Genomic DNA, 18185 nt, shown 5'->3' with positions numbered 1-18185 from the left:
CTCTGGTCCTAAGTTCCAACTATATATCTATTAAATATGTATCCATCTAACTATACTAGATTTTAGTTATGGATTAAGAAATAATTGAATTTTCTAATGATTTTTTCTGCCTGATATTTGTAACGAGCTTCAGATTTCTTTCCAAGATGTTTTTCTCCATTTTATTCCCACATGTTCCTGGAACAGCTGTTTTCACTCCAGCCCAGTAGTGAGCCCAGTCACCGATCAAAATCATTGCTCTGGTCAGATAAGCCTGCAATCTATTCAAAGCTGATAAAACACAAGAAACCCTGCCGGAGAACATGAAGGACATACATAATGGTTTTAGTCTTCTGAACGTTGTGAGATGAGAAGCTAAAGCTGCCTCCTGCTTTCACATGAAGCCTGAATATGAACCCTGCAAAGCTGAAAGAAAGCTGTGATACCACAACATTGCTCGAGAACCTAAATGTGCCAAGTAGGGCTCTGTTCCTAGACTTACTGCTTCACACAGTGCCTTTCCTTTGGTTCTGTATTCCATTATTTCTAACTGGAGCAGACGTTCTCAACCTTCCTAATGTTGTGACCCTTTAATACAGTGCCTCACGTTGTGGTGACCTCCAACTATAAAGTTATTTCATGACTGTAATTTAGCTATTGTTATGAATTGTAGTGTAAATATCTTATATGCAGGATATCTGTTATGTGAGCCCTGTGGCAGTTGCAACCTACAGGTTGAGAACCACTGAATTAGTGTTATGTGTCAGAGACCTACCTGTTATCTGAAGCAACAAAAACAGTATATTTTTTCCCTCTATTAATCTCTTTAAGGCACAAACAGATTTTATCCCATTTGGATTACACATCCTCATCTAGCTTGGCCTTGATGTTGTTTCTTTCTGTGAAATGAGTTTTTAATATTAAACAGCTTTTTCACCTTGGCTAAAATTCAAATGAGTCAGGTATAATGGCATTTACCTGTGATCCTTAAAATCAAACCCTGAAATGAGGAGCTTTATAAAAGTGGATTGTAATACTTAAAGAAACGGTTTTACAACTGGTAAGTTTACGTTTAAGAAGTTGTTATAACAGATCTATGTGCTGTCTGTGTAAGGGGTGTTGGATCCCCTGCAACTGAAGCTACAGGAGGGTGTGATCTGTCATGATGGGTGCTGGGCATTGAACCTGGTCTCTCTGGAAGAGCAGCCAGCCATCTTAATCACTGAGTCATCTTCCAGCCCCTGAACTCAACTTACTAGTTCTCACTGCTGAACCTTGATCAAGAACCACATTGTGCCATCATGACTCAATTTTCGACTTGGTCACAGGGAAATGGCCTCAGAGTCTGAGACTTTTTTGCCTCCTTTCTGTCTGCTCCAAGGGCTTCATTTCTGGGTCTCCATCCTCCAGTTTCTCTTAACACTCAATTGTACTTCCATGGCCAGATTTCTCAAACTGCCCTCTCACTGTAACATTGCTCTGAACAAACAGCTTACATGAGTCCCAAGGAACCGGAGAACAAAGGCTAAATTTATTGGCTTTTAATAAAATAAATGTTTTCCACAAATAAGACCACAACATAGCTTTCTGGGTTTTCCTCACATAATTCTGCTCTTGCTAATTGTCCAGCCAAACCAATGTACTTTTCTCTTATATAAGTGTGTGTGCCATGGCACAGGTGTAGAGAGGAAAAATGGTATAAAATTTGAGGTGTCTGTTCCTTCTTTCTATCTTTATGTCTTTACTTAGGTCTCAAGGGTTGAACTCAGGTCTCCATGCTTTGAACTGTAAATGCTGACTGAGCCACCTCACCTCACCAGCCCATTAAAGACTTGCCTAAGCATTACCTTTCAGCTTCTCAGCTAGTTTAGCTCTAAATGAACTGTTGAGTTCTTCTACTCTTGAGAGAACTCGTTACATGCATGTAAAGGTAGGTAGTGGTGGAGCATGGCTTTAATCCCAATACTTGGGAGGCAAAGGCAGGCAGATAGCTGAGTTTGAGGCCAGTCTACAGAGTGAGTTCCAGGACAGACAAAGCTACACAGAAAAACGCTGTCTTTTTAGTGCTTTACCTATATTCTGATTTACTCATCCCTATAACTGTGTAAGAAAAGATGTATTATGTGTTCAGTGGCCAAGAAAGCATATTGAGAGGTATAATGAAAGCTATACTATGGACCTGGTATCCTTCAAAGGCCATGTATTGAACACTTGTGCTACAGAAACAATGGAAGTGGTAGAAAATTTAGTCAGTGGGACCTAGTGGAAGGAAGAGAGGTGACTAGGCGCACCAGTTTCCTTAAAGCTTCTTTAACTGGCTATGCTTCCCAGTCACCAGGATGTGAGAGCCATATTTGTAGCAGCTTTATTTGTAATAGCCAGAAGGAGGAAACAGCTCAGATGCCCCTCAACTGAAGAATAGATGCAGACATTGTGGTACATCTGCACAATGGAGTATTACTCAGCAATGAAAAATAAGGAAATAATGAAATTTGTAGGTAAATGGTGGGACCTAGAAAGGATCATCCTGAGTGAGCTGTCCCAGAAGCAGAAAGACACACACGGTATATACTCACTCATATAGACATAACATAGTAATGTAAGAATGAATTCAAAGCAGAGCTACTATAGGTATAATAGCCCCAATTATGGGTATAACTAACAGCATTGAAAAAACTCATGGGGCGAACTTTATTCTCAAGTTCACTGAAATATTATTCTCTAATATCCATGAGTAGAAACAGCCTCCATGCACATGGACAGACAAATAGATTAATAAAAGGTGGTATGTGTGTGCAAATAATTATATTCAGCTTTTGTTAAGGGGAGAAACTTACAGTCTGTTGCAACATAGATGAACTAGGAAGACATGAGGCTAACTGAAAGAAACCAGTCACCAAATGGAAGCATATGAGGTATCCAGTGAAGTATACTCATAAAAATAGAATGGAAGGAATCTGCCACAGCTGGGGGACAGGGACTTAGGGAGGTACTGTAGAGTGCATTTAGAGTTGAATTCATGCCGAATTAGAAAGATCTAGAAGTCTACCATCCAGTGCCACGGACCGACCCAGCCGTCCCACAACCACAGGAAAATCAGGGTATTTGGATATCAGGAAGGCACAGTTTCAGGCGAATTGACAGGCAGAGATGACACCAAGATCGCTTTGACTCTGCTGTAATTTTACTGAAGTCAGGCTAATAATTTTATAGTGATTTCATAAGGAAGCACCTTAAAGTTGGCATGCTTTCAAGAACATTCAAACTTTTACCAAGGATACAAAGTTTATGATTTAACTCGAAAGTGCAGGTAAGCGTAAAGCAATGCCCACAAGAAATCTTGGCCTAGAAACTTTCTGATCAACACAAACAAGAAACAAAAACCTCAAACTGTGGTTTCATTATCACTGACTAGTGAAGGGGAAAGTCAGGAGCTGTAATAGTCCTCCAAGCCAAGTCAAATACCTGCCAAAGTATTTTTCTACATTAAAATCTAAATACACCTTGGTCAACCATCCTCCCATATGTCTTGCTAAAGATTTATAATCTTCCTTAGAAACAAGAAGCTAAAGGAAGGCATGCTCAAGCCTGTTGTACTTGCTTATGCTATTTTTTCCTAAGAAGGACCCCATTATTTCTTTTTCTATTCTTATAATGTTTTCTAATACTAAATCTGATTCTTTACTTCTTTTAAAATTATTTTTTTCTTCCATTTTATTTTTATTAAAGCTTTTAATAATCTATCAAAAATATATTTTCTTGAATAGTTAGTTATGCTGTACCAGGAATCATAGAGAAACATCAAAAGGCTCATTGAATCCTTCATCTGAAAAAACAGGATTTTCAGAGTACATCTTTTTGGTGTAGATGGCCGGGGTAACATCCAGGGACTTCCAGGGAGCAGATTCCCATGGGAAACGTGTCTCCTAGTCTTAGCAGCATAATTTTATGCTTATATAGCACATTTTTATGCTCACATAGACTGTGGAGTTAGTGTGGCAATCCAGCATCTAGCCTACAGTTGACAGTACTGTTCTAATTCATATTCATATTAGGCTGCATTTCATGTTACAGGTTTCATTTAACCACAGTTAAGTGGATAGGTCAATGATATATAAGAAAGAAGAGAAAATAAAAGTAGACCATTCTTATAAGACATGTGTATGATACGAGGGTCACCTCTAAAAGAAAATCTGAAAGAAATGTTAGCATGTTTTAGGGTGTAGTAAAGAAACAAGAAAAACAAATTATTCAATCAGTATTCAAGAGGCCAGTAGTAGATATAAGAGGTTAAAGGTAAGCTGATCTTAAGGAAGAATGGACACCATCTTCCTGTGAGACACAAGAAATATGAAGACGGTAAGAGTAGAGATGGACAAGTTTCACAAAGGTTAGTATTTTTCCTTAAATGTGAAATGCCCCCGCAGGCTCATGTGTTTAAGTACTTGGTCATTCTGTTGAGCAGCTGGTGGTACTGTATGGGAAGGTATGTACCTTTTAGGAAAGAGGTTTAGATAGTAGACTAGTAATGGGTATAGCCATGCCTACCTTCAAGTCCAGACCAATCTGCTCTCTGGTCCATTAGTCTTATATTCCAGCTGCCATGATCTGCCATCAGAAACTGCATCCTCTCGAACATGAGTCAAAAGAAATCTTTTCACCCACAAGTTGCTTCTGTAATAATTGTTACAGTAATTCAGGAGAAGCTAAGAAAACACGGGCATTCCCAAAGACTCAGGTTTCAGTATGTGGAATCAGCTTGTCTGCTAGCAATGTAAGATGAGTGGTTGTAGGGATTGCTGACTGGCTCAGTTAAAGGAAAGTGGTGAACAGCCAAGGTGAAGCATAAGATTATCCCAATGAGCTTGGAAGCATGAGTAGGAAAGGGACCAAGGTCTCATGAGTCTGTATTCCTGAAGGGAAACAATACAAAAGCAAGGGGCCTGAGACTGTAGAGAAGAAACCATGTGAGATGACTGTATGGGACTGGCATTCAAATATAACTGATCCTGTAACTCTATTCTTAATCATCTACAAAAAATCCCACACATATATGAAAAAAGTACACAAGAAAACATTCAACAGCATTGTTCAAGCATCTAGGAGAAGTTGGAAACAACCAGTCTGTCACTCAATGACTGGGTAAACCATACATGGGAAAAAGGATGTCAATTCAACTAACTAGCACTCTCCAGTGAAAAGGAACAAATTCCTAAAATTTGCTACAGCACAGATGAACCTCAAAAACACTGTGCTAAGTAAAGGAACCCAGATATAAAAGACTTATTCCATTTATATGAATAATCTGGAAAACTCCAATATACAGAAAGTAAACTGACAGTTGCGTGGAGTTAGGTAAGAAAAGGGAATTAAGGGAAACTGAAACAAAGGAGCTTTTATAAAAATAGTAACCTCTGAAAATTAGATATGGCAATGGTTATACTACTCTAAAGATTTATTTCAAATCCTCAAGCAATAAATTTACGTTTTTGATATGCAAATTAGATTTCATTAAGTCCATTTGGAATTTTATTCACTGTTGTGTTTTTTGTTTTTGTTTTTGTTTTGGGAGGGGTAGGGGTTCTTTGTTTGTGTGTTTGTTTTCAAGACAGGGTTTCCCTGTGTAGCACTTGCTGGCATGGACTCTTTTGTGAACCAGGTTGGCCTTAAACTCACAGAGATCTGCCTCCTTCTATTTCCTTGAGTGCTAGGATTATAGGTGTGCACAAGGCACCTGGCTAATTTTGCTCATTTTTAAAACAAGATTCAATTTTCTTCATTTTACATGTATGAGTGCTTTCCCAATGGCATCAGATCTCCTTGAACTAGAGTTACAGACAGTTATCAGCCATGATAAAGGTGGAAGATACCTAACTGAGGAACATTGAAAGAACAGCAAGTTTTCTTAACCACTGAACCATTTATCTACTCCATTACTTTCTTCTTTTAAGGTAAGATTATGCTTCTATGTATATATGGGGTCCAAAGTGGCACAGTGATTTTAATATGTAAAAATAATGAAAAATGAAACTAAATAAAATATTCATCACCTCAATTTTTTAACACTTTGTAATCAGAATATTCAGAAATTACCTTTGGTGAATTTTCAGATACAGTACTCAGGTCCATTCCTACAACACAAACACGGCTGCACACTTGTAACCGTGGGCTGCAGAGGCAGAGATACACTAATCTCTGGGGCTTGTGAGCCCCCAGCCTAGTAATCTTGGACAGTTCTGTGATAGTGAGAGAGCCTGTCACTCTCCCAAAGAAATTAAAACAAGAGACATACATTGTACTTTAGTCCTCTCATTTCTTAGTATTCTAAGAGGAGAGGCTATCTTGACCAGCATAGCTTTTAGAGATATAGGAGGTGATAATTGAAAGACCAGAGTACTAACCTTCAGAAATCTTTGACTGTCATAATGAAAACCCTTGTGCTAACATGACAGAAAACATGCTCCCCAAAAGGTCTTGGACTAGAAGACTAAAACAAATAACAACTACAATGAAGAACTGTGATTAATTTTACTTAATGGTTTAAATAGCTGCATGATATGTTTGACCTAAAAGAAAAGAACTGTAGGACATTGAAACTAATGTTTCCACCTGCAAAGGAGAGATCCTTGTATAAACCTCTATAATAAGTTACAGAGGTGGAAGCTGAGGCTGTAGCTCAGTGAGTGAATGCCTACCTAACTCACAGGCACATCTATCTGGGCAATCAAACTTAGGTGCTCAGGCTTAAGCAGCAATCTATTCACACTCAATGTCACCTCTAGCCATGAATTTTTATTTATATGAAGAAGTTTCTATTATTTTTTTAAATAATAAAATAATCATGTTAAGTGTTGTATACTAAAATAATCATAGACATTTTCTAACTGAAGGGAAGCTGGTAATTAATACTAAAACAACTGGTGAATATGTTTCCCATGGTGAATTTCTCAGCTAATTTTCCAAGAGGATAATCCATTGAGAGAACATACAATTCACATTTTCATTTTATTGTCATTCTTTATTTTTATTTTTTTTTCATTTTAAAACCCTCATTCATGCCTAAATAACTGATGGTAAATTTCCATGCCCCATTTTCTCATTTACCTCTTGGACTGCCTTTGGAAAGAAAGTTTCCCATAGGGTTTGACAGTGACTCAGAAAACCGGGCCAGACACAGCATCACACCCCAAGCTGCACATTTCCAGGCTTCTAGATCTTGTATCCATCCCCAGGGGCTGTAAGAGAAGAAGCCTCTGGGAAGATTCCTAGCACATTCATTTGAGTTGGCAACAAATCTACACTCATTTAAAAACCATGAACCAAAAACCTCTTAGATTTCCATGTGATTCTGAATGATTTTTTAATGTCAGTGCCATATAAATAAACAGAGTAGAAGGATGTTTTTAAGTGCACAAAAAAAGTAACAAATAGCAAACTCCAAACCACATTTTTTTTTGTTTAAAATTATACCTAACAAAGCTCCTGTTTTGCAAAAGAGAAAAATTAGGCAAATCTTTTTTCTGGAACACTAATGATTACCAGCTATTACATGAAACACATGTCACCTAACACACTCATATCAGTAAGCATTTCCTTCTGTGCAACAAAAGCCTTAGTGTTCAAACATAGAAACAAACAAACAAACACAGCCTACATAAGGAGCATCCAAAAGCAAGCAAGAATGGGAAAGAATCTTCACCAACCCTTTATTTGACAGAGGGCTAATACCCAGTATATATAAAGAACTAAAGAAGCCAAAAAGCAACAAACCAAGTAATCCAATTAAAACATGGGGAACAGAGCTAAACAGAGAATTCTCTGTAGAGGAATAATGAATAGCAGAGAAACACTTAAAGAAATGCTCAACGTCATTAGCCATTAAGGAAATGCAAATCAAAACGACACTGAGAATTCACCTGAGAATGGCCAAGATGAAAAACTCAAGTGACAACACATGTTGGAGAGGTTGCGGAGAAAGGGGAACACTCCTCCACTGCTGGTGGGAATGTAAACTTGTACAGCCACTCTGGAAATCAATCTGGCGCTTTCTCAGACAACTACAAATAGCGCTTCCTCAAGTTCCAGCCGTACCACTCCTAGGCATATACCCAAAAGAGGCTCAAGTACACAATAAGGACATTTGCTCAACCATGTTTGTAGCAGCTTTATTTGTAATAGCCAGAAGCTGGAAACAGCCCAGATGCCCCTCAACTGAAGAATGAATGCAGAAATTGTGGCACATCTACACAATGGAGTATTACTCTGCAATGAAAAATAAGGCAATCATGAAATTTGCAGGTAAATGGTGGGACCTAGAAAGGATCATCCTGAGTGAGCTGTCTCAGAAGCAGAAAGACACACAAAGTATATACTCACTCATACAGACATATAACATAGAATAAACCTACTAAAAACTGTACATCTAGTAATCAAGAGAGAGGACCCTGACTAAAACGCTCAATCCCCATCATGAAAGGCAAAGAGGATGGACATCAGAAGAAGAAGAAAAGAGGAAACAATCTAGGAACCTGCCACAGAGGGCCTTTTAAAGCCTCTGCCCTGCAGACTATCAAAGCAGATGCTGAGACTTATGGCCAATTGTTGGGCAGAGTGCACAGAATCTTATGTAAGAAGTGGGAAATAGTAAGATCTGGAGAGGACAGGAACCCCACAAGGAGAGCAACAGAACCAGAAAATTTGAACACAGGGAACTTCCCAGAGACTCATACTCCAACCAAGGACTATTCATGGAGATAACCTAGAACCCCTGCACAGATGTAGCACATGACAGTTCAGTGTCCAAATGGGTTACAAGTAATGGAAAGAGGGACTGCCTCTGACATAATCTGATTGGCCTGCTCTCTGATCACCTGCCCCTGAGGGGGGGAGCAGCCTTACCAGGCCACAGAAGATGACAATGCATCTACTCCTGATGTGATCTGATAGACTAAGATCAGAAGGAAGGAGCAGAGGTCCTCCCCTATCAGTGGACTTGGGGAGGGGCATGTGTGAAGGAGGGGGAGGGAGGGTTGGATCGGGAGGGGAGAAGGGAGCGTCTTATAGAGGGATACAAAGTGAATAAAGTGTAATTAATAATAAAATAAATAAATAAATAGCAATAAAAAAGTAAAAAAAAGAAACCAGAAATTTAAAAAAAAATGTTTTATGCTAATTCTGTCCTCAAAAACTTTTTGAAGAAAAATTGTCTTCCTCCATTACTACCTATGTGCTGAGAAAATGAGCACCAATACTGGAATTTGTATGCTTTTTTCTGTTAGTGAAAGCCCATTGAAAGCTAAATTGGCTATGTCTATCATCATGCAAAATGTAGAGATCTTCTGACTTAACAGTTCCACATCCAAGAACCTATCATGAATACCAATGCCCAAGAAGGTTCTCCATTAGTAGTAACTGATGAAAAATGAAAGAACATAGATATCTGTATATCTTCATAAGATGATTAAATAAAATATGAAATATCCACATTATTCAATGGTTCAAAGCAGAGAGAGTTTAAAAAATCATATACATTGATATGAATGGACTCAAGTGTACCTCTTAATATTTGAATAAGCAAGATGTAGTGCAATATAAGATGAACATATCTGCTTACAATGCCTGCAACATCTATGATTACCCTCGATCCCTAAAAGAAAATTTCCACACATGGATGACTGAAGACTCAAAGGCACACGGATAAAACCATTGACTCAGAAGGCTCACAGCAGAAGGACTGATCTATGCTCCCACAAGACAGTCCCATCACTACAAAAAGAATCTGGAAAGGAAATGCCAGCACATCCAGGGCTTCGTGAACACATGAAGTGAAGAGTATGACCAAGTACTTAAGTCATATGGAAACTCTGTCTCTTAAAAATTCCCACTAAGAAATATTGCTGACTACACCTAACAAAAATACTTGGCAGGATTCATACTAGCACTCTGGGTTTGAAACCTTCATTATAAACTCAAAAATCATTACTACAGTTTCATAATTGTAACATACATCCTTATATAACTTACAAACAAAATCAGCTTCAAATTTTTATTACTGTGGACATATACACTATGTGTGAAACAAGATATCTTCTTTAAGTTGACTGTAGATTTTGCTACAATGTGTTCTTTGAAAAGGTTCTTAAAAGCTTTAAGCATGGAATATAGTCCACAAAACAATGAATTTTTTCTTTAAGCTCAAAAATGCCTCCTTCAATCTCCTCCACTCAAGAGCTCAGTGAACATGCAAAACAGGAGAGAGGAATGTAGTGAAAGTCAGAGAGGATGGAAGAGAACAAGGAAATAGTGTCTTCCAGACACAACATGGCTGTCACATATATGCATTTACAGAGAATGTGGCAGCGTGCACAAGCCAGATGGAGTTCCAGCACTGAGAGGAGAAATTAGATACAGCTCCCAAACCTAAGCAAGAATCTATCTTCAACTGACAACCACTTACAAAGGAAATAATTTTGTCCAGTGGAGTCTCATTAGGTATATCAAACACCCATAAAAGCAGGCCGAAATGCTCAACTGTAGATGGCCAGTACAAAACAAACTTCATGGATTTTTTTTTTCTCATATGGCTTCATTTTGGAATATTTTATCTTACTGGTATTTTATTTGATTATTTTGGTTTTCTATTTTGTGTTTTTATGGGTGTGTGTCTGCTTGGTTCTTGTGCTTTTTCTTTGGTTTCTGTTTTTTTGTTTTTTTTCATGTTTTGTTTGGTTTTTGTATTTACCATTTGTTTTCAGAAGATAGATAGAGAGAGAGAAGGAAGGCATGAAGATGGATGGATGGCAATGTGGGAAGGATCTGGGAGAAGATGAGGGAGTAGAAACTGTGATCAAAATGTGTTGTGTGAGCAAATGTTTTCAAAATAAAAGCCAGTGTTCTAAGGTACCAATAAGATAAATAACAAGGCAACCAGAAGTCGGGGTTCTGACTTTTCATAATTTATAGTGAAAAACTTCCTTTCCCATAATTTAAAGAACTTAGGTGAATAGGAATATGAATGTTTCATAAAGGAACAGAACATTAAATATTCTTTATATCTAAAAATAAATTAGAGTAAAATCTTCTATTTCTTAAGTTTCCCTTTTTTTTTTTTTTTTTTTTTTTGGAGTGAAACCAAACATCAGTACTATAAAAATACAGAGAAGTTCAAACATTGTCCAAATTTTGAAATTATTTAATTAATCAACTTTCATTGTCTATAGGTCTATTCTTACTTAAGTAATATAATCTAGAGTAATCTAGAGAAAAATAAAAGGGCATCATGGCTGAGGGTGGGTAGTTTCAGAGAGGTGGAAGAGAAGGGTACAGATGTTATCAAGAGGAAATGGCAGTAATGATTAAACCAGGAATTCAGAAAGGTGATCAATCAGGGGACAGTCAGGTTTAGGTGATGGTGTAGAGGGGAGAAGCACTTGCTGTGCATTACTGACCTCTCCGTTCTTGCCCTGGAAAGAAAATAAGTATCTAATGTAATGTTGTTCATTTTTAATCCCATGGAGATGGAAGGATGAAGCTAATGGCCCATAAGCTGGAAGCTCATCGGGCTTGGGAAGCCTGGAGCAGAGCACACAGAAAGGTACTAGAACAAGAGAGACCATACATCAGCAAGGTGAAGAAAGAAAGAAAAGACTTCTAAAAGCTGTCCACAGTGCTCCAAGCAAATGCCACTGCATGTATGCAAATGCACACAAACACACACACAGAGTAAATAATGATGCTGATATTAAGTAAATGGGACTAATTAAAAAATCACCAAAATGTGTTTTGGACTGTTCTCTAAATTGGATCACATCTGCACACCTCTGTGTGTGTTTATGTTCAATAAGGACTCCTGTTCCCAGAGAAGTTACATAACACAGCATTGCTCTTGCCAAGAAGAGAACTGTGAGTTTTCACTAATAGTTGCAACTTTTTAATTTTTTTTAATTGTCATAATAAATTTTATTTCTATGTAGATTACCATCACATGACACTTATTGAAAATGGAGCACTTATAAGTAGATGAACATCCTAGATAGTTAAATGAAACTAATTAACAAGTTAACTGCATAATTTGTTTTTTAGTATATCCTTCTTTGTTCTTACTCCCCCCTTATGATATTTCATAATGTCTACATATTGTTTTATTTTTACCAACTATGGATTTTTTGTAAACCACACAGACCAATGGAATAAAAGGAATAATGAAAAATCAAAACATGTCATAAGATAGTTAAACATCAGCACTGACTACACACCTTTCTCATTCTGATTAGAATAACTATGGCCCCCAAATCTTAAACTATATATCCAATTATATATCAATTCAGTAAAATTAATGGTCCTTAGGGCCAACTATACCTCTTTAAAACAGGATGAGTCCATGATTTGACTCGTTTACCAAGACCAATGAGGAATGTACCAGGCCCCCAGACATTAGCATAACTGACTCCATGATGAAAGTACAATCAGGCTCTAAAACTCAGCAGCATGTAGACAACACTTTAACAAAAAGAAAGGCCTATTCCATCAAAGTACATAGATCTGAGAGTCCCTAAAAGTATTAGTCTTGCCTTTGTTGCTTCTATAGTTCTGCTTCTGACTAACTATTCTTGTAAATTGAAGTATGTCAACCCAGGACATGGTCTTAAAAGCCTACTCTGAGAAAGACTCAGGGCTACAATGGGATTCTGAAAACCTGCTGGCTAATAAAAACTAGTGATTGGCTTAAACCCATGTGTAAGCAGTTTCCTCTGGTGGATATCCCACAACACCTATAAGCAGAACCCATCCTCATGGAAGAAGTGACATGTACCTTGAGATGAGTTTCCATGCAAATATGTCTCATTGTGTACTCATGGTTGCTTTATACAAGTAAGCTTTTTTCCAAACTGTATTGTTCTTAAAGATACTTTAAATAATCTGCCTGGAACCAGACTCTAGAAGTTTGAACCAACAGAGGCTCTTGAGTCCTGTTGAACTGGACTTCTTTCTTGCCTCACAGGGATTGTTACTCAGCCATGGTGTCTGCAGAGACCCTCACAACTGCCACCCTACTCAGGAACTCCACCCTCAGAGAAAGTAGGAAAATTTTTCTTTCTTTTACTTTTTGGCTTTTTGATACAGGGTATTTCTGTGTAGCCCTGACCATATAGGAGCTCACTCTGTAGACCAATCTGGCCCTGAACTCAGATATTGGCCTGCCTCTGCCTCCTGAGTGTTGGGATCAAAGGCATGTGCCACCAGCGATTGGCTAAGCCAAAGCATTTTATATGGTTATTGAGATATTTGTTATGATCCAGAGGAAGAAAATACTCTGTGTTCCAGATCTGCAACTCTGTCCAAATGACTGTTAAAATCAGTCTTTGATTCCAGATCTAGTGAGTTTCTGAGCCATATTTATGCCACCTCATGAAAGGACTCCTAAGAATACTTGAAAGCTAAAACTATCTTGAGTAAAACTGGTCACTTGGACAAACCAAAAAAATCCTACGCACTGTGACCCTCAAGCTAAGGTTAACTTTCTGATCATTGAGGTGCTATCTTACTGCTTTTCTAAACCAAACATGATTGCTGCAGATGCCCAGAGCTGCCTTTCTGTATACATACCAATTGTCTGGTGTTTTGCTCTTAAAAACTCGAAACAACCTGGAAGTCAAGGTTGATTCCTGCTAAATCTCATTGGGACAGATCCACCAGCTGTTAAAATTAATAAATATTTTAGTTGACTTATTCATGTCTCTCAGGAGTATTTCTCTTCTGATACCCTATAACATTTGGCAATCTCAAAAAGATCCCTGAGTAGAAGACCCCTAAGCCTTAGATGGGCTCTTCCTAGGCAGGTAAGGGCTATCAGATTTAGTGAAGGCCACCAAGAATATGTTCCTAGGTTCTAGGAAAGGACTACCCATTGCCAATTAGGCACTAAATGTGTTTTTGAAGGAATCTAACTGCAAATATGTACTTGGGGTTTCAGATTTAAAGAATTAAGCTGGGCCAAGTTGATCTTTGAGTTTGAGGCCAGCCTGGTCTACAAAATAAGTTCTAAGGCAGTCAGAGTGGTACAGAGAAATCCAGACCCATACAATGGTAAAAATAGCTTCTTCAACAAATAGTGCTGATCTAACTGAATGTCTACATGTAGAAAAGTGCAAATAGATCCATACTTATCACCCTGCACAAAACTAAAATCCAAGTGGATCAAAAACCTCAATACAAAACCAGACACCCTAAATCTGTTGGAAGAAAAACTGGGGAAGAGTCTTGAACTCATTGGCACAGAAGGCAACTTCCTGAACAGAACACTAACAGCTCAGGTACTAAGATCAGCAATTAATAAATGGGACCTCATTAAATTGAAAAGCTTCTCTAAAACAAAAAAATCTGTCAACAGAACAAAATGATAACCTACAGACTAGAAAAGACCTTCACCATCGCTACATCCAATGGAGGGCTAATATTCAGAATATATAAAGAACTCAAGAAATTAAACACCAAAACCCCAAATAATCCAATTAAAAATGGGGTATAGAACTAAACGGAGAATTCTCAACAAAAGAATTTTGAATACCAAAGAAACATTTAAAGAAATTTGCAATGTCCTTAATCATCAGAGAAATGCAAATTAAAACATCTCTGAGATTCCATCTTATACCCATCAGAATGGCTAAGATCAAAAACTCAAGTGAAAACACATGCTGGAGAAGATGTAGAGAAGCCGAAAATTTCTTCCATTGTTGGTGGGAATGCAAACTTGTACAACCACTGTTGTACAAATGAATGAATGAATGAATGAATGAATGAATGAATGAATGAATGAATGACACCAGAAATGAATCTGGTGTTTTTCAGAAAACCAGAAATTATGATATCTCAAGACCCAGCTACACGACTCCTGGACATATATCTGAAAGATTCTCCACCATATGAAAAGGTCATTTGCTCAACTATGTTCATAGAAGCTTTATTCATAATAGCCAGAATCTGGAAACAACCTAGATGTTCCTCAGTGCAGGAATGGATACAGAAATTGTGGTACATTTATAAAATGAAATACTAACCAGCTATTAAAGACAAGGAAATCATAAAACACAAGCAAACAGAATCTAGAAACATATAAAAATATTATCCACCATGATTAAGTAGGCTTCATCCCAGGAATGCAGGGATGGTGTAACATATGAAAATTCATCAACATAATCCACCATATAAACAAACTAAAAGTAAAAAAACCACATGATCATCTCATTAGATGTTGAAAAAAACCTTTGCCAAACTCGACACCCCTTCATGTTTAAAGTCTTGGAGAACTGAGAGATACAAGGCCCCTAACTAAACACAATAAAGGAAATATATAGGAAGCCAATGCCAACATCAAGTTAAACGGAGAGAAACGTAAAGTGTCCCTGCTAAAATCAGGGACAAGACAAGGCTGTTTATTCTCAACATATCTCATCAATACAGTACTTGAAGTTCTAGCTAAAGTAATAAAACAAGTAAGGGAGATCAAGGGGATAGAAATTGAAAGAGAAGTCAAAGTATCATTACGTGTAGATGATATGAGAGCATACATGAATGAACCCCGAAGATTCTACCAGAGAACACCTACGGCTGATAAATACCTTAAGCAAAGTGTATGGATATAAAACTACCTCGAAAAATCTGTAGCCCTTCTTTATACAGGTGACAAGTTCTGTGAAAGAAATAAAGAAAGCAACTCCCTTCATATTAGCAACAAATAACTCTAACCAAGCAAGTGAAAAACCTGTATGACAAGAACTTCAAGTCTTTGAAGAAAGAAAATGGCCAACCTACCAAAAGCCTTCTACAGATTCAATGCAAGTCCAATCAAAATTCCAACATCATTCTTTACAGACCTAGAAAGAGGAACCATTAACCTCATCTGAAAAAATAAAAGACCCAGGATATATACATATATCTTCTGGTGTTATCAACATCCCTGATCTCTGATCTCAAGGTACACCACAGAACAACAGTAATTAAATTATACATGGTACTGACATAGAAACAGGTTGATAAATGGAACTGAATTGAAGGCTCAGAAGTAAACCACACTCCTAAAGGCAATTGATTTTTGACAAAAAAGCCAAAATCATACAATGGACAAATAAAGCATCTTCTATAAAAACTGCTGGTATAACTGGATGTCTACCTGTACAAAAATGCAAATAGACCAGTATTTATCATCCTGCACAAACTAAAGTCCAAGAGGATCACAGACTTTGACATAAAACCTGAGATGCTAAACATATTAGAAGACAAAGTGGGGAATAATGTGAAACTAACTGTCATAGGAGACAACTTCCTGAACAGAACAGCAACAGCGCAAGTTCTGAGATCAGGAATGAATAAATGGGACCTCATGAAAAGCTTCTGTAAAGCAAAGGACACCGTCATCAGAACAAAATGACAGCCTACAGATTGGGAAAATATCTTCACCAACCGTACATCAAACAGAGGGGCAATATATAAAATGTACAAATAACTAAAGAGATTAAACTCAAACAGAAAAATAATCTAATTGGTACAGTGCTAAAACTGAGAATTAAAAATGGAGGAATGTTGAATGGCTGAGAAGCACTTAAAGAAAGGCTCAATGTCCTTTGACATCAGAGCAATGCAAATCAAAATGACTCTAATATTTTCATCTTACACTAGTCAGAATGTTCCTTTTCTGGGGGGATGGGCGGAGAGGGAAAGAGGACAGGACAAGTGGATAAGGGGGACAATAACCCAGAGAAAAAACCCTTGATCCAAAAATTACTTTGTGTACAAGAAGTGCAGGAATAATGAGGGAACAGAAATTGAGGGAAAGTCCAACAAATAATTGGCCCAATCTGAGATCTACCTCATGGTAGAGAGCCAGCCTCTAATACTATTAATGATACTTTGCTATGCTTGCAGAAAGGAATTAAACTTGACCATTGTCTACCAGGATCCAGCCAGCAGTGGATCTAGACAGATGCCTGGGCATGCAGCCAAGGATGGGGAAGAGCTCTAGGGGACCTGTAGAAGTGCTGGGCAAAAGATGGAAGGACCTGGAGGCAACAAGAACCTCACAAGAAGACCAACAGAGACACCAGATAAGGGACTTTCATGGTCTGGACCTAGGACCCCTGCACAAGTGTGGCTGATGGGCAGCTAGGTGTTCATGTGGATTACATGGCAAGTGGAGGGTGGCTGTTTGTAACATGGACTCTACCCTAACAGGTTTGCCTTGCTTGACCTCTTTGGAAAAAGATATGCTCAGTCCTGATGTGATTTGATGTGCTGGGGGAGACTGATATGGGGAGGGAATGCCCTTTTTCTGGGGGAGGAGAGAGAATGGAATAAGGGGAAGGAAGGGGCACCCTTGGAATGTAAAACAACTAAACTGAAATAAAAAGATATGCTTATTAAACAGAAATGGTTTAGTGTCCAGGTGGGTTACATAGTAATGGGAAGAGGGACTGCCTCTGACATAATCTGATTGGCCTGCTCTTTGATCACCTCCCATTAATGGGGAGCAGCCTTACCAGGTCACAGAAGATGACAATGCAGCCACTCCTGATGTGATCTGATGGACTAAGATCAGAAGGAAGGAGAGGAGGACCTCCCCTATCAGTGGACTTGGGGAGGGGCATGTGTGATGAAAGGGGAGGGAAGGTGGGACCGGGATGGGGGAGGGGCTTATGGGAGGATACAAAGTGAATAAAGTGTAATTAATAAAATTAAATTAAATTAAAAAATAAACAGAAATGGGTAATAAAGACCCCCAAAGAGAGATTACACAGTGCTTTATTAATCTTACATTTTTAAATGCAAAAGAAAAAGGAACTATAGCTGTAGAGAAGCCTAATATCTAATATACTGTCAACCAAAATGAATCAAAAGAGTGGGGAAAGGACACTTCATTTTCATCAAAGATGAATCCATCATGGGGACATCCTGTGTGCCCCAAATGCAAGGGCACACACATTGTAAAAGAAACATTAGTAAAGATTAAATGAAACATTGATACCCAAACATTAATAGTGGTGACTGCAACTCCCACTCTTACTTATGTACACATCATTGTGACAGAAAACAAATAAAGAAATAACAACAATAACAGATGTCTTGAAACAAATTATCCTAATTTTATCTACAGAAATTTGCACCCAAACACACACACACACACACACACACACACACACACACACACACACACA

The sequence above is a fragment of the Psammomys obesus genome, unplaced genomic scaffold, assembly GCF_907164565.1.
Source record: "Psammomys obesus unplaced genomic scaffold, mPsaObe1.curated_primary_1811, whole genome shotgun sequence".
NCBI lineage: Eukaryota > Metazoa > Chordata > Mammalia > Rodentia > Muridae > Psammomys > Psammomys obesus.
The sequence above is the reverse complement of the archived record's forward strand: the minus strand, read 5'-3'. Positions refer to the sequence as shown.